Source organism: Pempheris klunzingeri, chromosome 20, assembly GCF_042242105.1.
Source record: "Pempheris klunzingeri isolate RE-2024b chromosome 20, fPemKlu1.hap1, whole genome shotgun sequence".
NCBI lineage: Eukaryota > Metazoa > Chordata > Actinopteri > Acropomatiformes > Pempheridae > Pempheris > Pempheris klunzingeri.
In genome coordinates this window covers 6,228,243-6,249,983 of record NC_092031.1, presented here as the reverse complement: position 1 = coordinate 6,249,983, position 21,741 = coordinate 6,228,243, and the positions used below count along the sequence as shown (strand labels likewise).

Genomic DNA, 21,741 nt, shown 5'->3' with positions numbered 1-21,741 from the left:
GATCATCAACTCATTACCATGCCACAATCACCATATGGACATAAGCTACAGTCTACATATTTTTGTTATACATAACAAGAAAGCCCCACTTCAAGCAGGGCATCAAAAAATTGAGTTCAACTCTTGTTGATCCTTTCCACGGAAATCTTTAGTAAAAGGCGAAAGATTTATACGATTTGAAAAGAATCAAGAGTAATCTACTTTCAAAGTAATCTCAGAGGCCGATCCCTTCAGCAGGGACATGTACCTCACCACCGGTGTGAATTCGATGCCACTTATTAAACTGGACATCAGACTGATGCAGACTCGTTAGCAGAGCTGATAAGTGTGAACTTTACACTGTGATACTTTGATCACAACATTAATTTTTGTTAAGTTTTAGTGCAGCAGAGAAGTAATGTGTGCAATTATTATTAAGAATAAACAAAAGGAGGAAGATTGCACAGCAGCGGCATGAGTCAAACGGATCTGTGCGCAAAGACGTGCAGTGAACTACACACGTTTCCACTGTGCGAAGGACAGTATTGTCTTGGAAAGTTACCTTAAACACATCAGAAAGCCCTGCAGTGACACAGGGCATCAAAAAATTGCGTTCAACTCTTGTTGATCCTTTCCACGGAAATCTTTAGTAAAAGGCGAAAGATTTATGCGATTTGAAAAGAATCAAGAGTAATCTACTTTCAAAGCAATCTCAGAGACCGATCCCTTCAGCAGGGACATGTACCTCACAACCGGTGTGCCGTTAACACCACTTATTAAACTGGACATCAGACTGATGCAGACTCGTTAGCAGAGCTGATAAGTGTGAACTTTACACTGTGATACTTTGATCACAACATTAATTTTTGTTAAGTTTTAGTGCAGCAGAGAAGTAATGTGTGCAATTATTATTAAGAATAAACAAAAGGAGGAAGATTGCACAGCAGCGGCATGAGTCAAACGGATCTGTGCGCAAAGACGTGCAGTGAACTACACACGTTTCCACTGTGCGAAGGACAGTATTGTCTTGGAAAGTTACCTTAAACACATCAGAAAGCCCTGCAGTGACACAGGGCATCAAAAAATTGAGTTCAACTCTTGTTGATCCTTTCCACGGAAATCTTTAGTAAAAGGCGAAAGATTTATGCGATTTGAAAAGAATCAAGAGTAATCTACTTTCAAAGCAATCTCAGAGACCGATCCCTTCAGCAGGGACATGTACCTCACAACCGGTGTGCCGTTAACACCACTTATTAAACTGGACATCAGACTGATGCAGACTCGTTAGCAGAGCTGATAAGTGTGAACTTTACACTGTGATACTTTGATCACAACATTAATTTTTGTTAAGTTTTAGTGCAGCAGAGAAGTAATATGTGCAATTATTATTAAGAATAAACAAAAGGAGGAAGATTGCACAGCAGCGGCATGAGTCAAACGGATCTGTGCGCAAAGACGTGCAGTGAACTACACACGTTTCCACTGTGAGGAGGACAGTATTGTCTTGGAAAGTTACCTTATACACATCAGAAAGCCCTGCAGTGACACAGGGCATCAAAAAATTGAGTTTAACTCTTGTTGATCCTTTCCACGGAAATCTTTAGTAAAAGGCGAAAGATTTATGCGATTTGAAAAGAATCAAGAGTAATCTACTTTCAAAGCAATCTCAGAGACCGATCCCTTCAGCAGGGACATGTACCTCACAACCGGTGTGCCGTTAACACCACTTATTAAACTGGACATCAGACTGATGCAGACTCGTTAGCAGAGCTGATAAGTGTGAACTTTACACTGTGATACTTTGATCACAACATTAATTTTTGTTAAGTTTTAGTGCAGCAGAGAAGTAATGTGTGCAATTATTATTAAGAATAAACAAAAGGAGGAAGATTGCACAGCAGCGGCATGAGTCAAACGGATCTGTGCGCAAAGACGTGCAGTGAACTACACACGTTTCCACTGTGCGAAGGACAGTATTGTCTTGGAAAGTTACCTTAAACACATCAGAAAGCCCTGCAGTGACACAGGGCATCAAAAAATTGCGTTCAACTCTTGTTGATCCTTTCCACGGAAATCTTTAGTAAAAGGCGAAAGATTTATGCGATTTGAAAAGAATCAAGAGTAATCTACTTTCAATGCAATCTCAGAGACCGATCCCTTCAGCAGGGACATGTACCTCACAACCGGTGTGCCGTTAACACCACTTATTAAACTGGACATCAGACTGATGCAGACTCGTTAGCAGAGCTGATAAGTGTGAACTTTACACTGTGATACTTTGATCACAACATTAATTTTTGTTAAGTTTTAGTGCAGCAGAGAAGTAATATGTGCAATTATTATTAAGAATAAACAAAAGGAGGAAGATTGCACAGCAGCGGCATGAGTCAAACGGATCTGTGCGCAAAGACGTGCAGTGAACTACACACGTTTCCACTGTGAGGAGGACAGTATTGTCTTGGAAAGTTACCTTATACACATCAGAAAGCCCTGCAGTGACACAGGGCATCAAAAAATTGAGTTTAACTCTTGTTGATCCTTTCCACGGAAATCTTTAGTAAAAGGCGAAAGATTTATGCGATTTGAAAAGAATCAAGAGTAATCTACTTTCAAAGCAATCTCAGAGACCGATCCCTTCAGCAGGGACATGTACCTCACAACCGGTGTGCCGTTAACACCACTTATTAAACTGGACATCAGACTGATGCAGACTCGTTAGCAGAGCTGATAAGTGTGAACTTTACACTGTGATACTTTGATCACAACATTAATTTTTGTTAAGTTTTAGTGCAGCAGAGAAGTAATGTGTGCAATTATTATTAAGAATAAACAAAAGGAGGAAGATTGCACAGCAGCGGCATGAGTCAAACGGATCTGTGCGCAAAGACGTGCAGTGAACTACACACGTTTCCACTGTGCGAAGGACAGTATTGTCTTGGAAAGTTACCTTAAACACATCAGAAAGCCCTGCAGTGACACAGGGCATCAAAAAATTGAGTTCAACTCTTGTTGATCCTTTCCACGGAAATCTTTAGTAAAAGGCGAAAGATTTGTACGATTTGAAAAGAATCAAGAGTAATCTACTTTCAAGGTAATCTCAGAGGCCGATCCCTTCAGCAGGGACATGTACCTGACCACCGGTGTGAATTCGATGCCACTTAATGAAGCAGAGATCAAAGTCATGCGGACTCTTTAGCAGAGTTGACAAGTGTGAACTTTACACTGTTTCACTGTGATACTTTGATCACAACTTTAATCTTGTCCTAACCCAAATCATTGATACTCTATAACTAACGATGCCACATTTCAGGTTGCACTGACGTATGAAATGGTACAAACTTCGAACTGGGCATGGTTGCCTCCTTGTGAAGAAGAACAAATATCAACCTCACCAAAGATCATCAACTCATTACCATGCCACAATCACCATATGGACATAAGCTACAGTCTACATATTTTTGTTATACATAACAAGAAAGCCCCACTTCAAGCAGGGCATCAAAAAATTGAGTTCAACTCTTGTTGATCCTTTCCACGGAAATCTTTAGTAAAAGGCGAAAGATTTATACGATTTGAAAAGAATCAAGAGTAATCTACTTTCAAAGTAATCTCAGAGGCCGATCCCTTCAGCAGGGACATGTACCTCACCACCGGTGTGAATTCGATGCCACTTATTAAACTGGACATCAGACTGATGCAGACTCGTTAGCAGAGCTGATAAGTGTGAACTTTACACTGTGATACTTTGATCACAACATTAATTTTTGTTAAGTTTTAGTGCAGCAGAGAAGTAATGTGTGCAATTATTATTAAGAATAAACAAAAGGAGGAAGATTGCACAGCAGCGGCATGAGTCAAACGGATCTGTGCGCAAAGACGTGCAGTGAACTACACACGTTTCCACTGTGAGGAGGACAGTATTGTCTTGGAAAGTTACCTTATACACATCAGAAAGCCCTGCAGTGACACAGGGCATCAAAAAATTGAGTTTAACTCTTGTTGATCCTTTCCACGGAAATCTTTAGTAAAAGGCGAAAGATTTATGCGATTTGAAAAGAATCAAGAGTAATCTACTTTCAAAGCAATCTCAGAGACCGATCCCTTCAGCAGGGACATGTACCTCACAACCGGTGTGCCGTTAACACCACTTATTAAACTGGACATCAGACTGATGCAGACTCGTTAGCAGAGCTGATAAGTGTGAACTTTACACTGTGATACTTTGATCACAACATTAATTTTTGTTAAGTTTTAGTGCAGCAGAGAAGTAATGTGTGCAATTATTATTAAGAATAAACAAAAGGAGGAAGATTGCACAGCAGCGGCATGAGTCAAACGGATCTGTGCGCAAAGACGTGCAGTGAACTACACACGTTTCCACTGTGCGAAGGACAGTATTGTCTTGGAAAGTTACCTTAAACACATCAGAAAGCCCTGCAGTGACACAGGGCATCAAAAAATTGCGTTCAACTCTTGTTGATCCTTTCCACGGAAATCTTTAGTAAAAGGCGAAAGATTTATGCGATTTGAAAAGAATCAAGAGTAATCTACTTTCAAAGCAATCTCAGAGACCGATCCCTTCAGCAGGGACATGTACCTCACAACCGGTGTGCCGTTAACACCACTTATTAAACTGGACATCAGACTGATGCAGACTCGTTAGCAGAGCTGATAAGTGTGAACTTTACACTGTGATACTTTGATCACAACATTAATTTTTGTTAAGTTTTAGTGCAGCAGAGAAGTAATGTGTGCAATTATTATTAAGAATAAACAAAAGGAGGAAGATTGCACAGCAGCGGCATGAGTCAAACGGATCTGTGCGCAAAGACGTGCAGTGAACTACACACGTTTCCACTGTGCGAAGGACAGTATTGTCTTGGAAAGTTACCTTAAACACATCAGAAAGCCCTGCAGTGACACAGGGCATCAAAAAATTGAGTTCAACTCTTGTTGATCCTTTCCACGGAAATCTTTAGTAAAAGGCGAAAGATTTGTACGATTTGAAAAGAATCAAGAGTAATCTACTTTCAAGGTAATCTCAGAGGCCGATCCCTTCAGCAGGGACATGTACCTGACCACCGGTGTGAATTCGATGCCACTTAATGAAGCAGAGATCAAAGTCATGCGGACTCTTTAGCAGAGTTGACAAGTGTGAACTTTACACTGTTTCACTGTGATACTTTGATCACAACTTTAATCTTGTCCTAACCCAAATCATTGATACTCTATAACTAACGATGCCACATTTCAGGTTGCACTGACGTATGAAATGGTACAAACTTCGAACTGGGCATGGTTGCCTCCTTGTGAAGAAGAACAAATATCAACCTCACCAAAGATCATCAACTCATTACCATGCCACAATCACCATATGGACATAAGCTACAGTCTACATATTTTTGTTATACATAACAAGAAAGCCCCACTTCAAGCAGGGCATCAAAAAATTGAGTTCAACTCTTGTTGATCCTTTCCACGGAAATCTTTAGTAAAAGGCGAAAGATTTATACGATTTGAAAAGAATCAAGAGTAATCTACTTTCAAAGTAATCTCAGAGGCCGATCCCTTCAGCAGGGACATGTACCTCACCACCGGTGTGAATTCGATGCCACTTATTAAACTGGACATCAGACTGATGCAGACTCGTTAGCAGAGCTGATAAGTGTGAACTTTACACTGTGATACTTTGATCACAACATTAATTTTTGTTAAGTTTTAGTGCAGCAGAGAAGTAATGTGTGCAATTATTATTAAGAATAAACAAAAGGAGGAAGATTGCACAGCAGCGGCATGAGTCAAACGGATCTGTGCGCAAAGACGTGCAGTGAACTACACACGTTTCCACTGTGCGAAGGACAGTATTGTCTTGGAAAGTTACCTTAAACACATCAGAAAGCCCTGCAGTGACACAGGGCATCAAAAAATTGCGTTCAACTCTTGTTGATCCTTTCCACGGAAATCTTTAGTAAAAGGCGAAAGATTTATACGATTTGAAAAGAATCAAGAGTAATCTACTTTCAAGGTAATCTCAGAGGCCAATCCCTTCAGCAGGGACATGTACCTGACCACCGGTGTGAATTCGATGCCACTTAATGAAGCAGAGATCAAAGTCATGCGGACTCTTTAGCAGAGTTGACAAGTGTGAACTTTACACTGTTTCACTGTGATACTTTGATCACAACTTTAATCTTGTCCTAACCCAAATCATTGATACTCTATAACTAACGATGCCACATTTCAGGTTGCACTGACGTATGAAATGGTACAAACTTCGAACTGGGCATGGTTGCCTCCTTGTGAAGAAGAACAAATATCAACCTCACCAAAGATCATCAACTCATTACCATGCCACAATCACCATATGGACATAAGCTACAGTCTACATATTTTTGTTATACATAACAAGAAAGCCCCACTTCAAGCAGGGCATCAAAAAATTGAGTTCAACTCTTGTTGATCCTTTCCACGGAAATCTTTAGTAAAAGGCGAAAGATTTATACGATTTGAAAAGAATCAAGAGTAATCTACTTTCAAAGTAATCTCAGAGGCCGATCCCTTCAGCAGGGACATGTACCTCACCACCGGTGTGAATTCGATGCCACTTATTAAACTGGACATCAGACTGATGCAGACTCGTTAGCAGAGCTGATAAGTGTGAACTTTACACTGTGATACTTTGATCACAACATTAATTTTTGTTAAGTTTTAGTGCAGCAGAGAAGTAATATGTGCAATTATTATTAAGAATAAACAAAAGGAGGAAGATTGCACAGCAGCGGCATGAGTCAAACGGATCTGTGCGCAAAGACGTGCAGTGAACTACACACGTTTCCACTGTGAGGAGGACAGTATTGTCTTGGAAAGTTACCTTATACACATCAGAAAGCCCTGCAGTGACACAGGGCATCAAAAAATTGAGTTTAACTCTTGTTGATCCTTTCCACGGAAATCTTTAGTAAAAGGCGAAAGATTTATGCGATTTGAAAAGAATCAAGAGTAATCTACTTTCAAAGCAATCTCAGAGACCGATCCCTTCAGCAGGGACATGTACCTCACAACCGGTGTGCCGTTAACACCACTTATTAAACTGGACATCAGACTGATGCAGACTCGTTAGCAGAGCTGATAAGTGTGAACTTTACACTGTGATACTTTGATCACAACATTAATTTTTGTTAAGTTTTAGTGCAGCAGAGAAGTAATGTGTGCAATTATTATTAAGAATAAACAAAAGGAGGAAGATTGCACAGCAGCGGCATGAGTCAAACGGATCTGTGCGCAAAGACGTGCAGTGAACTACACACGTTTCCACTGTGCGAAGGACAGTATTGTCTTGGAAAGTTACCTTAAACACATCAGAAAGCCCTGCAGTGACACAGGGCATCAAAAAATTGAGTTCAACTCTTGTTGATCCTTTCCACGGAAATCTTTAGTAAAAGGCGAAAGATTTGGACGATTTGAAAAGAATCAAGAGTAATCTACTTTCAAGGTAATCTCAGAGGCCGATCCCTTCAGCAGGGACATGTACCTGACCACCGGTGTGAATTCGATGCCACTTAATGAAGCAGAGATCAAAGTCATGCGGACTCTTTAGCAGAGTTGACAAGTGTGAACTTTACACTGTTTCACTGTGATACTTTGATCACAACTTTAATCTTGTCCTAACCCAAATCATTGATACTCTATAACTAACGATGCCACATTTCAGGTTGCACTGACGTATGAAATGGTACAAACTTCGAACTGGGCATGGTTGCCTCCTTGTGAAGAAGAACAAATATCAACCTCACCAAAGATCATCAACTCATTACCATGCCACAATCACCATATGGACATAAGCTACAGTCTACATATTTTTGTTATACATAACAAGAAAGCCCCACTTCAAGCAGGGCATCAAAAAATTGAGTTCAACTCTTGTTGATCCTTTCCACGGAAATCTTTAGTAAAAGGCGAAAGATTTATACGATTTGAAAAGAATCAAGAGTAATCTACTTTCAAAGTAATCTCAGAGGCCGATCCCTTCAGCAGGGACATGTACCTCACCACCGGTGTGAATTCGATGCCACTTATTAAACTGGACATCAGACTGATGCAGACTCGTTAGCAGAGCTGATAAGTGTGAACTTTACACTGTGATACTTTGATCACAACATTAATTTTTGTTAAGTTTTAGTGCAGCAGAGAAGTAATGTGTGCAATTATTATTAAGAATAAACAAAAGGAGGAAGATTGCACAGCAGCGGCATGAGTCAAACGGATCTGTGCGCAAAGACGTGCAGTGAACTACACACGTTTCCACTGTGAGGAGGACAGTATTGTCTTGGAAAGTTACCTTATACACATCAGAAAGCCCTGCAGTGACACAGGGCATCAAAAAATTGAGTTTAACTCTTGTTGATCCTTTCCACGGAAATCTTTAGTAAAAGGCGAAAGATTTATGCGATTTGAAAAGAATCAAGAGTAATCTACTTTCAAAGCAATCTCAGAGACCGATCCCTTCAGCAGGGACATGTACCTCACAACCGGTGTGCCGTTAACACCACTTATTAAACTGGACATCAGACTGATGCAGACTCGTTAGCAGAGCTGATAAGTGTGAACTTTACACTGTGATACTTTGATCACAACATTAATTTTTGTTAAGTTTTAGTGCAGCAGAGAAGTAATGTGTGCAATTATTATTAAGAATAAACAAAAGGAGGAAGATTGCACAGCAGCGGCATGAGTCAAACGGATCTGTGCGCAAAGACGTGCAGTGAACTACACACGTTTCCACTGTGCGAAGGACAGTATTGTCTTGGAAAGTTACCTTAAACACATCAGAAAGCCCTGCAGTGACACAGGGCATCAAAAAATTGAGTTCAACTCTTGTCGATCCTTTCCACAGAAATCTTTAGTAAAAGGCGAAAGATTTGGACGATTTGAAAAGAATCAAGAGTAATCTACTTTCAAGGTAATCTCAGAGGCCGATCCCTTCAGCAGGGACATGTACCTGACCACCGGTGTGAATTCGATGCCACTTAATGAAGCAGAGATCAAAGTCATGCGGACTCTTTAGCAGAGTTGACAAGTGTGAACTTTACACTGTTTCACTGTGATACTTTGATCACAACTTTAATCTTGTCCTAACCCAAATCATTGATACTCTATAACTAACGATGCCACATTTCAGGTTGCACTGACGTATGAAATGGTACAAACTTCGAACTGGGCATGGTTGCCTCCTTGTGAAGAAGAACAAATATCAACCTCACCAAAGATCATCAACTCATTACCATGCCACAATCACCATATGGACATAAGCTACAGTCTACATATTTTTGTTATACATAACAAGAAAGCCCCACTTCAAGCAGGGCATCAAAAAATTGAGTTCAACTCTTGTTGATCCTTTCCACGGAAATCTTTAGTAAAAGGCGAAAGATTTATACGATTTGAAAAGAATCAAGAGTAATCTACTTTCAAAGTAATCTCAGAGGCCGATCCCTTCAGCAGGAACATGTACCTCACCACCGGTGTGAATTCGATGCCACTTATTAAACTGGACATCAGACTGATGCAGACTCGTTAGCAGAGCTGATAAGTGTGAACTTTACACTGTGATACTTTGATCACAACATTAATTTTTGTTAAGTTTTAGTGCAGCAGAGAAGTAATATGTGCAATTATTATTAAGAATAAACAAAAGGAGGAAGATTGCACAGCAGCGGCATGAGTCAAACGGATCTGTGCGCAAAGACGTGCAGTGAACTACACACGTTTCCACTGTGAGGAGGACAGTATTGTCTTGGAAAGTTACTTTATACACATCAGAAAGCCCTGCAGTGACACAGGGCATCAAAAAATTGAGTTTAACTCTTGTTGATCCTTTCCACGGAAATCTTTAGTAAAAGGCGAAAGATTTATGCGATTTGAAAAGAATCAAGAGTAATCTACTTTCAAAGCAATCTCAGAGACCGATCCCTTCAGCAGGGACATGTACCTCACAACCGGTGTGCCGTTAACACCACTTATTAAACTGGACATCAGACTGATGCAGACTCGTTAGCAGAGCTGATAAGTGTGAACTTTACACTGTGATACTTTGATCACAACATTAATTTTTGTTAAGTTTTAGTGCAGCAGAGAAGTAATGTGTGCAATTATTATTAAGAATAAACAAAAGGAGGAAGATTGCACAGCAGCGGCATGAGTCAAACGGATCTGTGCGCAAAGACGTGCAGTGAACTACACACGTTTCCACTGTGCGAAGGACAGTATTGTCTTGGAAAGTTACCTTAAACACATCAGAAAGCCCTGCAGTGACACAGGGCATCAAAAAATTGAGTTCAACTCTTGTTGATCCTTTCCACGGAAATCTTTAGTAAAAGGCGAAAGATTTGGACGATTTGAAAAGAATCAAGAGTAATCTACTTTCAAGGTAATCTCAGAGGCCGATCCCTTCAGCAGGGACATGTACCTGACCACCGGTGTGAATTCGATGCCACTTAATGAAGCAGAGATCAAAGTCATGCGGACTCTTTAGCAGAGTTGACAAGTGTGAACTTTACACTGTTTCACTGTGATACTTTGATCACAACTTTAATCTTGTCCTAACCCAAATCATTGATACTCTATAACTAACGATGCCACATTTCAGGTTGCACTGACGTATGAAATGGTACAAACTTCGAACTGGGCATGGTTGCCTCCTTGTGAAGAAGAACAAATATCAACCTCACCAAAGATCATCAACTCATTACCATGCCACAATCACCATATGGACATAAGCTACAGTCTACATATTTTTGTTATACATAACAAGAAAGCCCCACTTCAAGCAGGGCATCAAAAAATTGAGTTCAACTCTTGTTGATCCTTTCCACGGAAATCTTTAGTAAAAGGCGAAAGATTTATACGATTTGAAAAGAATCAAGAGTAATCTACTTTCAAAGTAATCTCAGAGGCCGATCCCTTCAGCAGGGACATGTACCTCACCACCGGTGTGAATTCGATGCCACTTATTAAACTGGACATCAGACTGATGCAGACTCGTTAGCAGAGCTGATAAGTGTGAACTTTACACTGTGATACTTTGATCACAACATTAATTTTTGTTAAGTTTTAGTGCAGCAGAGAAGTAATGTGTGCAATTATTATTAAGAATAAACAAAAGGAGGAAGATTGCACAGCAGCGGCATGAGTCAAACGGATCTGTGCGCAAAGACGTGCAGTGAACTACACACGTTTCCACTGTGCGAAGGACAGTATTGTCTTGGAAAGTTACCTTAAACACATCAGAAAGCCCTGCAGTGACACAGGGCATCAAAAAATTGAGTTCAACTCTTGTTGATCCTTTCCACGGAAATCTTTAGTAAAAGGCGAAAGATTTATGCGATTTGAAAAGAATCAAGAGTAATCTACTTTCAAAGCAATCTCAGAGACCGATCCCTTCAGCAGGGACATGTACCTCACAACCGGTGTGCCGTTAACACCACTTATTAAACTGGACATCAGACTGATGCAGACTCGTTAGCAGAGCTGATAAGTGTGAACTTTACACTGTGATACTTTGATCACAACATTAATTTTTGTTAAGTTTTAGTGCAGCAGAGAAGTAATATGTGCAATTATTATTAAGAATAAACAAAAGGAGGAAGATTGCACAGCAGCGGCATGAGTCAAACGGATCTGTGCGCAAAGACGTGCAGTGAACTACACACGTTTCCACTGTGAGGAGGACAGTATTGTCTTGGAAAGTTACCTTATACACATCAGAAAGCCCTGCAGTGACACAGGGCATCAAAAAATTGAGTTTAACTCTTGTTGATCCTTTCCACGGAAATCTTTAGTAAAAGGCGAAAGATTTATGCGATTTGAAAAGAATCAAGAGTAATCTACTTTCAAAGCAATCTCAGAGACCGATCCCTTCAGCAGGGACATGTACCTCACAACCGGTGTGCCGTTAACACCACTTATTAAACTGGACATCAGACTGATGCAGACTCGTTAGCAGAGCTGATAAGTGTGAACTTTACACTGTGATACTTTGATCACAACATTAATTTTTGTTAAGTTTTAGTGCAGCAGAGAAGTAATGTGTGCAATTATTATTAAGAATAAACAAAAGGAGGAAGATTGCACAGCAGCGGCATGAGTCAAACGGATCTGTGCGCAAAGACGTGCAGTGAACTACACACGTTTCCACTGTGCGAAGGACAGTATTGTCTTGGAAAGTTACCTTAAACACATCAGAAAGCCCTGCAGTGACACAGGGCATCAAAAAATTGAGTTCAACTCTTGTTGATCCTTTCCACGGAAATCTTTAGTAAAAGGCGAAAGATTTGGACGATTTAAAAAAGAATCAAGAGTAATCTACTTTCAAGGTAATCTCAGAGGCCGATCCCTTCAGCAGGGACATGTACCTGACCACCGGTGTGAATTCGATGCCACTTAATGAAGCAGAGATCAAAGTCATGCGGACTCTTTAGCAGAGTTGACAAGTGTGAACTTTACACTGTTTCACTGTGATACTTTGATCACAACTTTAATCTTGTCCTAACCCAAATCATTGATACTCTATAACTAACGATGCCACATTTCAGGTTGCACTGACGTATGAAATGGTACAAACTTCGAACTGGGCATGGTTGCCTCCTTGTGAAGAAGAACAAATATCAACCTCACCAAAGATCATCAACTCATTACCATGCCACAATCACCATATGGACATAAGCTACAGTCTACATATTTTTGTTATACATAACAAGAAAGCCCCACTTCAAGCAGGGCATCAAAAAATTGAGTTCAACTCTTGTTGATCCTTTCCACGGAAATCTTTAGTAAAAGGCGAAAGATTTATACGATTTGAAAAGAATCAAGAGTAATCTACTTTCAAAGTAATCTCAGAGGCCGATCCCTTCAGCAGGGACATGTACCTCACCACCGGTGTGAATTCGATGCCACTTATTAAACTGGACATCAGACTGATGCAGACTCGTTAGCAGAGCTGATAAGTGTGAACTTTACACTGTGATACTTTGATCACAACATTAATTTTTGTTAAGTTTTAGTGCAGCAGAGAAGTAATGTGTGCAATTATTATTAAGAATAAACAAAAGGAGGAAGATTGCACAGCAGCGGCATGAGTCAAACGGATCTGTGCGCAAAGACGTGCAGTGAACTACACACGTTTCCACTGTGCGAAGGACAGTATTGTCTTGGAAAGTTACCTTAAACACATCAGAAAGCCCTGCAGTGACACAGGGCATCAAAAAATTGCGTTCAACTCTTGTTGATCCTTTCCACGGAAATCTTTAGTAAAAGGCGAAAGATTTATGCGATTTGAAAAGAATCAAGAGTAATCTACTTTCAAAGCAATCTCAGAGACCGATCCCTTCAGCAGGGACATGTACCTCACAACCGGTGTGCCGTTAACACCACTTATTAAACTGGACATCAGACTGATGCAGACTCGTTAGCAGAGCTGATAAGTGTGAACTTTACACTGTGATACTTTGATCACAACATTAATTTTTGTTAAGTTTTAGTGCAGCAGAGAAGTAATATGTGCAATTATTATTAAGAATAAACAAAAGGAGGAAGATTGCACAGCAGCGGCATGAGTCAAACGGATCTGTGCGCAAAGACGTGCAGTGAACTACACACGTTTCCACTGTGAGGAGGACAGTATTGTCTTGGAAAGTTACCTTATACACATCAGAAAGCCCTGCAGTGACACAGGGCATCAAAAAATTGAGTTTAACTCTTGTTGATCCTTTCCACGGAAATCTTTAGTAAAAGGCGAAAGATTTATGCGATTTGAAAAGAATCAAGAGTAATCTACTTTCAAAGCAATCTCAGAGACCGATCCCTTCAGCAGGGACATGTACCTCACAACCGGTGTGCCGTTAACACCACTTATTAAACTGGACATCAGACTGATGCAGACTCGTTAGCAGAGCTGATAAGTGTGAACTTTACACTGTGATACTTTGATCACAACATTAATTTTTGTTAAGTTTTAGTGCAGCAGAGAAGTAATGTGTGCAATTATTATTAAGAATAAACAAAAGGAGGAAGATTGCACAGCAGCGGCATGAGTCAAACGGATCTGTGCGCAAAGACGTGCAGTGAACTACACACGTTTCCACTGTGCGAAGGACAGTATTGTCTTGGAAAGTTACCTTAAACACATCAGAAAGCCCTGCAGTGACACAGGGCATCAAAAAATTGCGTTCAACTCTTGTTGATCCTTTCCACGGAAATCTTTAGTAAAAGGCGAAAGATTTATGCGATTTGAAAAGAATCAAGAGTAATCTACTTTCAAGGTAATCTCAGAGGCCGATCCCTTCAGCAGGGACATGTACCTGACCACCGGTGTGAATTCGATGCCACTTAATGAAGCAGAGATCAAAGTCATGCGGACTCTTTAGCAGAGTTGACAAGTGTGAACTTTACACTGTTTCACTGTGATACTTTGATCACAACTTTAATCTTGTCCTAACCCAAATCATTGATACTCTATAACTAACGATGCCACATTTCAGGTTGCACTGACGTATGAAATGGTACAAACTTCGAACTGGGCATGGTTGCCTCCTTGTGAAGAAGAACAAATATCAACCTCACCAAAGATCATCAACTCATTACCATGCCACAATCACCATATGGACATAAGCTACAGTCTACATATTTTTGTTATACATAACAAGAAAGCCCCACTTCAAGCAGGGCATCAAAAAATTGAGTTCAACTCTTGTTGATCCTTTCCACGGAAATCTTTAGTAAAAGGCGAAAGATTTATACGATTTGAAAAGAATCAAGAGTAATCTACTTTCAAAGTAATCTCAGAGGCCGATCCCTTCAGCAGGGACATGTACCTCACCACCGGTGTGAATTCGATGCCACTTATTAAACTGGACATCAGACTGATGCAGACTCGTTAGCAGAGCTGATAAGTGTGAACTTTACACTGTGATACTTTGATCACAACATTAATTTTTGTTAAGTTTTAGTGCAGCAGAGAAGTAATGTGTGCAATTATTATTAAGAATAAACAAAAGGAGGAAGATTGCACAGCAGCGGCATGAGTCAAACGGATCTGTGCGCAAAGACGTGCAGTGAACTACACACGTTTCCACTGTGCGAAGGACAGTATTGTCTTGGAAAGTTACCTTAAACACATCAGAAAGCCCTGCAGTGACACAGGGCATCAAAAAATTGAGTTTAACTCTTGTTGATCCTTTCCACGGAAATCTTTAGTAAAAGGCGAAAGATTTATGCGATTTGAAAAGAATCAAGAGTAATCTACTTTCAAAGCAATCTCAGAGACCGATCCCTTCAGCAGGGACATGTACCTCACAACCGGTGTGCCGTTAACACCACTTATTAAACTGGACATCAGACTGATGCAGACTCGTTAGCAGAGCTGATAAGTGTGAACTTTACACTGTGATACTTTGATCACAACATTAATTTTTGTTAAGTTTTAGTGCAGCAGAGAAGTAATATGTGCAATTATTATTAAGAATAAACAAAAGGAGGAAGATTGCACAGCAGCGGCATGAGTCAAACGGATCTGTGCGCAAAGACGTGCAGTGAACTACACACGTTTCCACTGTGAGGAGGACAGTATTGTCTTGGAAAGTTACCTTATACACATCAGAAAGCCCTGCAGTGACACAGGGCATCAAAAAATTGAGTTTAACTCTTGTTGATCCTTTCCACGGAAATCTTTAGTAAAAGGCGAAAGATTTATGCGATTTGAAAAGAATCAAGAGTAATCTACTTTCAAAGCAATCTCAGAGACCGATCCCTTCAGCAGGGACATGTACCTCACAACCGGTGTGCCGTTAACACCACTTATTAAACTGGACATCAGACTGATGCAGACTCGTTAGCAGAGCTGATAAGTGTGAACTTTACACTGTGATACTTTGATCACAACATTAATTTTTGTTAAGTTTTAGTGCAGCAGAGAAGTAATGTGTGCAATTATTATTAAGAATAAACAAAAGGAGGAAGATTGCACAGCAGCGGCATGAGTCAAACGGATCTGTGCGCAAAGACGTGCAGTGAACTACACACGTTTCCACTGTGCGAAGGACAGTATTGTCTTGGAAAGTTACCTTAAACACATCAGAAAGCCCTGCAGTGACACAGGGCATCAAAAAATTGCGTTCAACTCTTGTTGATCCTTTCCACGGAAATCTTTAGTAAAAGGCGAAAGATTTATGCGATTTGAAAAGAATCAAGAGTAATCTACTTTCAAGGTAATCTCAGAGGCCGATCCCTTCAGCAGGGACATGTACCTGACCACCGGTGTGAATTCGATGCCACTTAATGAAGCAGAGATCAAAGTCATGCGGACTCTTTAGCAGAGTTGACAAGTGTGAACTTTACACTGTTTCACTGTGATACTTTGATCACAACTTTAATCTTGTCCTAACCCAAATCATTGATACTCTATAACTAACGATGCCACATTTCAGGTTGCACTGACGTATGAAATGGTACAAACTTCGAACTGGGCATGGTTGCCTCCTTGTGAAGAAGAACAAATATCAACCTCACCAAAGATCATCAACTCATTACCATGCCACAATCACCATATGGACATAAGCTACAGTCTACATATTTTTGTTATACATAACAAGAAAGCCCCACTTCAAGCAGGGCATCAAAAAATTGAGTTCAACTCTTGTTGATCCTTTCCACGGAAATCTTTAGTAAAAGGCGAAAGATTTATACGATTTGAAAAGAATCAAGAGTAATCTACTTTCAAAGTAATCTCAGAGGCCGATCCCTTCAGCAGGGACATGTACCTCACCACCGGTGTGAATTCGATGCCACTTATTAAACTGGACATCAGACTGATGCAGACTCGTTAGCAGAGCTGATAAGTGTGAACTTTACACTGTGATACTTTGATCACAACATTAATTTTTGTTAAGTTTTAGTGCAGCAGAGAAGTAATGTGTGCAATTATTATTAAGAATAAACAAAAGGAGGAAGATTGCACAGCAGCGGCATGAGTCAAACGGATCTGTGCGCAAAGACGTGCAGTGAACTACACACGTTTCCACTGTGAGGAGGACAGTATTGTCTTGGAAAGTTACCTTATACACATCAGAAAGCCCTGCAGTGACACAGGGCATCAAAAAATTGAGTTTAACTCTTGTTGATCCTTTCCACGGAAATCTTTAGTAAAAGGCGAAAGATTTATGCGATTTGAAAAGAATCAAGAGTAATCTACTTTCAAAGCAATCTCAGAGACCGATCCCTTCAGCAGGGACATGTACCTCACAACCGGTGTGCCGTTAACACCACTTATTAAACTGGACATCAGACTGATGCAGACTCGTTAGCAGAGCTGATAAGTGTGAACTTTACACTGTGATACTTTGATCACAACATTAATTTTTGTTAAGTTTTAGTGCAGCAGAGAAGTAATGTGTGCAATTATTATTAAGAATAAACAAAAGGAGGAAGATTGCATGAGTCAAACGGATCTGTGCGCAAAGACGTGCAGTGAACTACACACGTTTCCACTGTGCGAAGGACAGTATTGTCTTGGAAAGTTACCTTAAACACATCAGAAAGCCCTGCAGTGACACAGGGCATCAAAAAATTGCGTTCAACTCTTGTTGATCCTTTCCACGGAAATCTTTAGTAAAAGGCGAAAGATTTATGCGATTTGAAAAGAATCAAGAGTAATCTACTTTCAAAGCAATCTCAGAGACCGATCCCTTCAGCAGGGACATGTACCTCACAACCGGTGTGCCGTTAACACCACTTATTAAACTGGACATCAGACTGATGCAGACTCGTTAGCAGAGCTGATAAGTGTGAACTTTACACTGTGATACTTTGATCACAACATTAATTTTTGTTAAGTTTTAGTGCAGCAGAGAAGTAATGTGTGCAATTATTATTAAGAATAAACAAAAGGAGGAAGATTGCACAGCAGCGGCATGAGTCAAACGGATCTGTGCGCAAAGACGTGCAGTGAACTACACACGTTTCCACTGTGCGAAGGACAGTATTGTCTTGGAAAGTTACCTTAAACACATCAGAAAGCCCTGCAGTGACACAGGGCATCAAAAAATTGAGTTCAACTCTTGTTGATCCTTTCCACGGAAATCTTTAGTAAAAGGCGAAAGATTTGTACGATTTGAAAAGAATCAAGAGTAATCTACTTTCAAGGTAATCTCAGAGGCCGATCCCTTCAGCAGGGACATGTACCTGACCACCGGTGTGAATTCGATGCCACTTAATGAAGCAGAGATCAAAGTCATGCGGACTCTTTAGCAGAGTTGACAAGTGTGAACTTTACACTGTTTCACTGTGATACTTTGATCACAACTTTAATCTTGTCCTAACCCAAATCATTGATACTCTATAACTAACGATGCCACATTTCAGGTTGCACTGACGTATGAAATGGTACAAACTTCGAACTGGGCATGGTTGCCTCCTTGTGAAGAAGAACAAATATCAACCTCACCAAAGATCATCAACTCATTACCATGCCACAATCACCATATGGACATAAGCTACAGTCTACATATTTTTGTTATACATAACAAGAAAGCCCCACTTCAAGCAGGGCATCAAAAAATTGAGTTCAACTCTTGTTGATCCTTTCCACGGAAATCTTTAGTAAAAGGCGAAAGATTTATACGATTTGAAAAGAATCAAGAGTAATCTACTTTCAAAGTAATCTCAGAGGCCGATCCCTTCAGCAGGGACATGTACCTCACCACCGGTGTGAATTCGATGCCACTTATTAAACTGGACATCAGACTGATGCAGACTCGTTAGCAGAGCTGATAAGTGTGAACTTTACACTGTGATACTTTGATCACAACATTAATTTTTGTTAAGTTTTAGTGCAGCAGAGAAGTAATGTGTGCAATTATTATTAAGAATAAACAAAAGGAGGAAGATTGCACAGCAGCGGCATGAGTCAAACGGATCTGTGCGCAAAGACGTGCAGTGAACTACACACGTTTCCACTGTGCGAAGGACAGTATTGTCTTGGAAAGTTACCTTAAACACATCAGAAAGCCCTGCAGTGACACAGGGCATCAAAAAATTGCGTTCAACTCTTGTTGATCCTTTCCACGGAAATCTTTAGTAAAAGGCGAAAGATTTATACGATTTGAAAAGAATCAAGAGTAATCTACTTTCAAGGTAATCTCAGAGGCCAATCCCTTCAGCAGGGACATGTACCTGACCACCGGTGTGAATTCGATGCCACTTAATGAAGCAGAGATCAAAGTCATGCGGACTCTTTAGCAGAGTTGACAAGTGTGAACTTTACACTGTTTCACTGTGATACTTTGATCACAACTTTAATCTTGTCCTAACCCAAATCATTGATACTCTATAACTAACGATGCCACATTTCAGGTTGCACTGACGTATGAAATGGTACAAACTTCGAACTGGGCATGGTTGCCTCCTTGTGAAGAAGAACAAATATCAACCTCACCAAAGATCATCAACTCATTACCATGCCACAATCACCATATGGACATAAGCTACAGTCTACATATTTTTGTTATACATAACAAGAAAGCCCCACTTCAAGCAGGGCATCAAAAAATTGAGTTCAACTCTTGTTGATCCTTTCCACGGAAATCTTTAGTAAAAGGCGAAAGATTTATACGATTTGAAAAGAATCAAGAGTAATCTACTTTCAAAGTAATCTCAGAGGCCGATCCCTTCAGCAGGAACATGTACCTCACCACCGGTGTGAATTCGATGCCACTTATTAAACTGGACATCAGACTGATGCAGACTCGTTAGCAGAGCTGATAAGTGTGAACTTTACACTGTGATACTTTGATCACAACATTAATTTTTGTTAAGTTTTAGTGCAGCAGAGAAGTAATATGTGCAATTATTATTAAGAATAAACAAAAGGAGGAAGATTGCACAGCAGCGGCATGAGTCAAACGGATCTGTGCGCAAAGACGTGCAGTGAACTACACACGTTTCCACTGTGAGGAGGACAGTATTGTCTTGGAAAGTTACTTTATACACATCAGAAAGCCCTGCAGTGACACAGGGCATCAAAAAATTGAGTTTAACTCTTGTTGATCCTTTCCACGGAAATCTTTAGTAAAAGGCGAAAGATTTATGCGATTTGAAAAGAATCAAGAGTAATCTACTTTCAAAGCAATCTCAGAGACCGATCCCTTCAGCAGGGACATGTACCTCACAACCGGTGTGCCGTTAACACCACTTATTAAACTGGACATCAGACTGATGCAGACTCGTTAGCAGAGCTGATAAGTGTGAACTTTACACTGTGATACTTTGATCACAACATTAATTTTTGTTAAGTTTTAGTGCAGCAGAGAAGTAATGTGTGCAATTATTATTAAGAATAAACAAAAGGAGGAAGATTGCACAGCAGCGGCATGAGTCAAACGGATCTGTGCGCAAAGACGTGCAGTGAACTACACACGTTTCCACTGTGCGAAGGACAGTATTGTCTTGGAAAGTTACCTTAAACACATCAGAAAGCCCTGCAGTGACACAGGGCATCAAAAAATTGAGTTCAACTCTTGTTGATCCTTTCCACGGAAATCTTTAGTAAAAGGCGAAAGATTTGGACGATTTGAAAAGAATCAAGAGTAATCTACTTTCAAGGTAATCTCAGAGGCCGATCCCTTCAGCAGGGACATGTACCTGACCACCGGTGTGAATTCGATGCCACTTAATGAAGCAGAGATCAAAGTCATGCGGACTCTTTAGCAGAGTTGACAAGTGTGAACTTTACACTGTTTCACTGTGATACTTTGATCACAACTTTAATCTTGTCCTAACCCAAATCATTGATACTCTATAACTAACGATGCCACATTTCAGGTTGCACTGACGTATGAAATGGTACAAACTTCGAACTGGGCATGGTTGCCTCCTTGTGAAGAAGAACAAATATCAACCTCACCAAAGATCATCAACTCATTACCATGCCACAATCACCATATGGACATAAGCTACAGTCTACATATTTTTGTTATACATAACAAGAAAGCCCCACTTCAAGCAGGGCATCAAAAAATTGAGTTCAACTCTTGTTGATCCTTTCCACGGAAATCTTTAGTAAAAGGCGAAAGATTTATACGATTTGAAAAGAATCAAGAGTAATCTACTTTCAAAGTAATCTCAGAGGCCGATCCCTTCAGCAGGGACATGTACCTCACCACCGGTGTGAATTCGATGCCACTTATTAAACTGGACATCAGACTGATGCAGACTCGTTAGCAGAGCTGATAAGTGTGAACTTTACACTGTGATACTTTGATCACAACATTAATTTTTGTTAAGTTTTAGTGCAGCAGAGAAGTAATGTGTGCAATTATTATTAAGAATAAACAAAAGGAGGAAGATTGCACAGCAGCGGCATGAGTCAAACGGATCTGTGCGCAAAGACGTGCAGTGAACTACACACGTTTCCACTGTGCGAAGGACAGTATTGTCTTGGAAAGTTACCTTAAACACATCAGAAAGCCCTGCAGTGACACAGGGCATCAAAAAATTGAGTTCAACTCTTGTTGATCCTTTCCACGGAAATCTTTAGTAAAAGGCGAAAGATTTATGCGATTTGAAAAGAATCAAGAGTAATCTACTTTCAAAGCAATCTCAGAGACCGATCCCTTCAGCAGGGACATGTACCTCACAACCGGTGTGCCGTTAACACCACTTATTAAACTGGACATCAGACTGATGCAGACTCGTTAGCAGAGCTGATAAGTGTGA

General features: G+C 40.3%; 45 non-coding genes across 45 annotated transcripts; all 45 read right to left on the bottom strand.

The window, feature by feature from the left end:
• Window positions 1-81: 81 nt before the first annotated feature.
• LOC139220433 (U5 spliceosomal RNA) lies at window positions 82-196 on the bottom strand. Its single transcript, XR_011585782.1, has one exon. It is a non-coding gene; the product is annotated as a U5 spliceosomal RNA (small nuclear RNA).
• A 361-nt stretch (window positions 197-557) lies between these two features.
• Window positions 558-673, bottom strand: LOC139220495 (U5 spliceosomal RNA). Its single transcript, XR_011585843.1, has one exon. It is a non-coding gene; the product is annotated as a U5 spliceosomal RNA (small nuclear RNA).
• A 361-nt stretch (window positions 674-1,034) lies between these two features.
• Window positions 1,035-1,150, bottom strand: LOC139220484 (U5 spliceosomal RNA). The gene has a single exon (XR_011585832.1). It is a non-coding gene; the product is annotated as a U5 spliceosomal RNA (small nuclear RNA).
• A 361-nt stretch (window positions 1,151-1,511) lies between these two features.
• On the bottom strand, window positions 1,512-1,627 carry LOC139220476 (U5 spliceosomal RNA). Its single transcript, XR_011585824.1, has one exon. It is a non-coding gene; the product is annotated as a U5 spliceosomal RNA (small nuclear RNA).
• Window positions 1,628-1,988: 361 nt separating this feature from the next.
• Window positions 1,989-2,104, bottom strand: LOC139220494 (U5 spliceosomal RNA). Its single transcript, XR_011585842.1, has one exon. It is a non-coding gene; the product is annotated as a U5 spliceosomal RNA (small nuclear RNA).
• A 361-nt stretch (window positions 2,105-2,465) lies between these two features.
• LOC139220474 (U5 spliceosomal RNA) lies at window positions 2,466-2,581 on the bottom strand. Its single transcript, XR_011585822.1, has one exon. It is a non-coding gene; the product is annotated as a U5 spliceosomal RNA (small nuclear RNA).
• A 361-nt stretch (window positions 2,582-2,942) lies between these two features.
• Window positions 2,943-3,058, bottom strand: LOC139220426 (U5 spliceosomal RNA). Its single transcript, XR_011585775.1, has one exon. It is a non-coding gene; the product is annotated as a U5 spliceosomal RNA (small nuclear RNA).
• A 398-nt stretch (window positions 3,059-3,456) lies between these two features.
• Window positions 3,457-3,571, bottom strand: LOC139220432 (U5 spliceosomal RNA). Its single transcript, XR_011585781.1, has one exon. It is a non-coding gene; the product is annotated as a U5 spliceosomal RNA (small nuclear RNA).
• A 361-nt stretch (window positions 3,572-3,932) lies between these two features.
• LOC139220473 (U5 spliceosomal RNA) lies at window positions 3,933-4,048 on the bottom strand. The gene has a single exon (XR_011585821.1). It is a non-coding gene; the product is annotated as a U5 spliceosomal RNA (small nuclear RNA).
• A 361-nt stretch (window positions 4,049-4,409) lies between these two features.
• Window positions 4,410-4,525, bottom strand: LOC139220493 (U5 spliceosomal RNA). Its single transcript, XR_011585841.1, has one exon. It is a non-coding gene; the product is annotated as a U5 spliceosomal RNA (small nuclear RNA).
• Window positions 4,526-4,886: 361 nt separating this feature from the next.
• LOC139220497 (U5 spliceosomal RNA) lies at window positions 4,887-5,002 on the bottom strand. Its single transcript, XR_011585845.1, has one exon. It is a non-coding gene; the product is annotated as a U5 spliceosomal RNA (small nuclear RNA).
• A 398-nt stretch (window positions 5,003-5,400) lies between these two features.
• LOC139220431 (U5 spliceosomal RNA) lies at window positions 5,401-5,515 on the bottom strand. Its single transcript, XR_011585780.1, has one exon. It is a non-coding gene; the product is annotated as a U5 spliceosomal RNA (small nuclear RNA).
• A 361-nt stretch (window positions 5,516-5,876) lies between these two features.
• Window positions 5,877-5,992, bottom strand: LOC139220480 (U5 spliceosomal RNA). The gene has a single exon (XR_011585828.1). It is a non-coding gene; the product is annotated as a U5 spliceosomal RNA (small nuclear RNA).
• Window positions 5,993-6,390: 398 nt separating this feature from the next.
• On the bottom strand, window positions 6,391-6,505 carry LOC139220430 (U5 spliceosomal RNA). Its single transcript, XR_011585779.1, has one exon. It is a non-coding gene; the product is annotated as a U5 spliceosomal RNA (small nuclear RNA).
• A 361-nt stretch (window positions 6,506-6,866) lies between these two features.
• Window positions 6,867-6,982, bottom strand: LOC139220472 (U5 spliceosomal RNA). Its single transcript, XR_011585820.1, has one exon. It is a non-coding gene; the product is annotated as a U5 spliceosomal RNA (small nuclear RNA).
• A 361-nt stretch (window positions 6,983-7,343) lies between these two features.
• LOC139220444 (U5 spliceosomal RNA) lies at window positions 7,344-7,459 on the bottom strand. Its single transcript, XR_011585792.1, has one exon. It is a non-coding gene; the product is annotated as a U5 spliceosomal RNA (small nuclear RNA).
• A 398-nt stretch (window positions 7,460-7,857) lies between these two features.
• On the bottom strand, window positions 7,858-7,972 carry LOC139220429 (U5 spliceosomal RNA). The gene has a single exon (XR_011585778.1). It is a non-coding gene; the product is annotated as a U5 spliceosomal RNA (small nuclear RNA).
• A 361-nt stretch (window positions 7,973-8,333) lies between these two features.
• Window positions 8,334-8,449, bottom strand: LOC139220471 (U5 spliceosomal RNA). The gene has a single exon (XR_011585819.1). It is a non-coding gene; the product is annotated as a U5 spliceosomal RNA (small nuclear RNA).
• A 361-nt stretch (window positions 8,450-8,810) lies between these two features.
• Window positions 8,811-8,926, bottom strand: LOC139220451 (U5 spliceosomal RNA). The gene has a single exon (XR_011585799.1). It is a non-coding gene; the product is annotated as a U5 spliceosomal RNA (small nuclear RNA).
• A 398-nt stretch (window positions 8,927-9,324) lies between these two features.
• LOC139220428 (U5 spliceosomal RNA) lies at window positions 9,325-9,439 on the bottom strand. The gene has a single exon (XR_011585777.1). It is a non-coding gene; the product is annotated as a U5 spliceosomal RNA (small nuclear RNA).
• A 361-nt stretch (window positions 9,440-9,800) lies between these two features.
• LOC139220470 (U5 spliceosomal RNA) lies at window positions 9,801-9,916 on the bottom strand. The gene has a single exon (XR_011585818.1). It is a non-coding gene; the product is annotated as a U5 spliceosomal RNA (small nuclear RNA).
• A 361-nt stretch (window positions 9,917-10,277) lies between these two features.
• On the bottom strand, window positions 10,278-10,393 carry LOC139220443 (U5 spliceosomal RNA). Its single transcript, XR_011585791.1, has one exon. It is a non-coding gene; the product is annotated as a U5 spliceosomal RNA (small nuclear RNA).
• Window positions 10,394-10,791: 398 nt separating this feature from the next.
• Window positions 10,792-10,906, bottom strand: LOC139220427 (U5 spliceosomal RNA). The gene has a single exon (XR_011585776.1). It is a non-coding gene; the product is annotated as a U5 spliceosomal RNA (small nuclear RNA).
• Window positions 10,907-11,267: 361 nt separating this feature from the next.
• Window positions 11,268-11,383, bottom strand: LOC139220483 (U5 spliceosomal RNA). Its single transcript, XR_011585831.1, has one exon. It is a non-coding gene; the product is annotated as a U5 spliceosomal RNA (small nuclear RNA).
• A 361-nt stretch (window positions 11,384-11,744) lies between these two features.
• LOC139220469 (U5 spliceosomal RNA) lies at window positions 11,745-11,860 on the bottom strand. The gene has a single exon (XR_011585817.1). It is a non-coding gene; the product is annotated as a U5 spliceosomal RNA (small nuclear RNA).
• Window positions 11,861-12,221: 361 nt separating this feature from the next.
• Window positions 12,222-12,338, bottom strand: LOC139220453 (U5 spliceosomal RNA). The gene has a single exon (XR_011585801.1). It is a non-coding gene; the product is annotated as a U5 spliceosomal RNA (small nuclear RNA).
• Window positions 12,339-12,736: 398 nt separating this feature from the next.
• LOC139220425 (U5 spliceosomal RNA) lies at window positions 12,737-12,851 on the bottom strand. Its single transcript, XR_011585774.1, has one exon. It is a non-coding gene; the product is annotated as a U5 spliceosomal RNA (small nuclear RNA).
• Window positions 12,852-13,212: 361 nt separating this feature from the next.
• LOC139220492 (U5 spliceosomal RNA) lies at window positions 13,213-13,328 on the bottom strand. Its single transcript, XR_011585840.1, has one exon. It is a non-coding gene; the product is annotated as a U5 spliceosomal RNA (small nuclear RNA).
• A 361-nt stretch (window positions 13,329-13,689) lies between these two features.
• Window positions 13,690-13,805, bottom strand: LOC139220468 (U5 spliceosomal RNA). Its single transcript, XR_011585816.1, has one exon. It is a non-coding gene; the product is annotated as a U5 spliceosomal RNA (small nuclear RNA).
• A 361-nt stretch (window positions 13,806-14,166) lies between these two features.
• On the bottom strand, window positions 14,167-14,282 carry LOC139220491 (U5 spliceosomal RNA). Its single transcript, XR_011585839.1, has one exon. It is a non-coding gene; the product is annotated as a U5 spliceosomal RNA (small nuclear RNA).
• Window positions 14,283-14,680: 398 nt separating this feature from the next.
• LOC139220422 (U5 spliceosomal RNA) lies at window positions 14,681-14,795 on the bottom strand. The gene has a single exon (XR_011585773.1). It is a non-coding gene; the product is annotated as a U5 spliceosomal RNA (small nuclear RNA).
• A 361-nt stretch (window positions 14,796-15,156) lies between these two features.
• LOC139220467 (U5 spliceosomal RNA) lies at window positions 15,157-15,272 on the bottom strand. Its single transcript, XR_011585815.1, has one exon. It is a non-coding gene; the product is annotated as a U5 spliceosomal RNA (small nuclear RNA).
• A 361-nt stretch (window positions 15,273-15,633) lies between these two features.
• LOC139220466 (U5 spliceosomal RNA) lies at window positions 15,634-15,749 on the bottom strand. The gene has a single exon (XR_011585814.1). It is a non-coding gene; the product is annotated as a U5 spliceosomal RNA (small nuclear RNA).
• Window positions 15,750-16,110: 361 nt separating this feature from the next.
• Window positions 16,111-16,226, bottom strand: LOC139220490 (U5 spliceosomal RNA). The gene has a single exon (XR_011585838.1). It is a non-coding gene; the product is annotated as a U5 spliceosomal RNA (small nuclear RNA).
• A 398-nt stretch (window positions 16,227-16,624) lies between these two features.
• LOC139220421 (U5 spliceosomal RNA) lies at window positions 16,625-16,739 on the bottom strand. The gene has a single exon (XR_011585772.1). It is a non-coding gene; the product is annotated as a U5 spliceosomal RNA (small nuclear RNA).
• Window positions 16,740-17,100: 361 nt separating this feature from the next.
• Window positions 17,101-17,216, bottom strand: LOC139220465 (U5 spliceosomal RNA). Its single transcript, XR_011585813.1, has one exon. It is a non-coding gene; the product is annotated as a U5 spliceosomal RNA (small nuclear RNA).
• A 350-nt stretch (window positions 17,217-17,566) lies between these two features.
• LOC139220489 (U5 spliceosomal RNA) lies at window positions 17,567-17,682 on the bottom strand. The gene has a single exon (XR_011585837.1). It is a non-coding gene; the product is annotated as a U5 spliceosomal RNA (small nuclear RNA).
• Window positions 17,683-18,043: 361 nt separating this feature from the next.
• On the bottom strand, window positions 18,044-18,159 carry LOC139220486 (U5 spliceosomal RNA). The gene has a single exon (XR_011585834.1). It is a non-coding gene; the product is annotated as a U5 spliceosomal RNA (small nuclear RNA).
• A 398-nt stretch (window positions 18,160-18,557) lies between these two features.
• Window positions 18,558-18,672, bottom strand: LOC139220420 (U5 spliceosomal RNA). Its single transcript, XR_011585771.1, has one exon. It is a non-coding gene; the product is annotated as a U5 spliceosomal RNA (small nuclear RNA).
• A 361-nt stretch (window positions 18,673-19,033) lies between these two features.
• On the bottom strand, window positions 19,034-19,149 carry LOC139220479 (U5 spliceosomal RNA). Its single transcript, XR_011585827.1, has one exon. It is a non-coding gene; the product is annotated as a U5 spliceosomal RNA (small nuclear RNA).
• A 398-nt stretch (window positions 19,150-19,547) lies between these two features.
• LOC139220419 (U5 spliceosomal RNA) lies at window positions 19,548-19,662 on the bottom strand. Its single transcript, XR_011585770.1, has one exon. It is a non-coding gene; the product is annotated as a U5 spliceosomal RNA (small nuclear RNA).
• A 361-nt stretch (window positions 19,663-20,023) lies between these two features.
• Window positions 20,024-20,139, bottom strand: LOC139220463 (U5 spliceosomal RNA). The gene has a single exon (XR_011585811.1). It is a non-coding gene; the product is annotated as a U5 spliceosomal RNA (small nuclear RNA).
• A 361-nt stretch (window positions 20,140-20,500) lies between these two features.
• LOC139220442 (U5 spliceosomal RNA) lies at window positions 20,501-20,616 on the bottom strand. Its single transcript, XR_011585790.1, has one exon. It is a non-coding gene; the product is annotated as a U5 spliceosomal RNA (small nuclear RNA).
• A 398-nt stretch (window positions 20,617-21,014) lies between these two features.
• LOC139220502 (U5 spliceosomal RNA) lies at window positions 21,015-21,129 on the bottom strand. The gene has a single exon (XR_011585850.1). It is a non-coding gene; the product is annotated as a U5 spliceosomal RNA (small nuclear RNA).
• A 361-nt stretch (window positions 21,130-21,490) lies between these two features.
• LOC139220482 (U5 spliceosomal RNA) lies at window positions 21,491-21,606 on the bottom strand. The gene has a single exon (XR_011585830.1). It is a non-coding gene; the product is annotated as a U5 spliceosomal RNA (small nuclear RNA).
• Window positions 21,607-21,741: the final 135 nt, after the last annotated feature.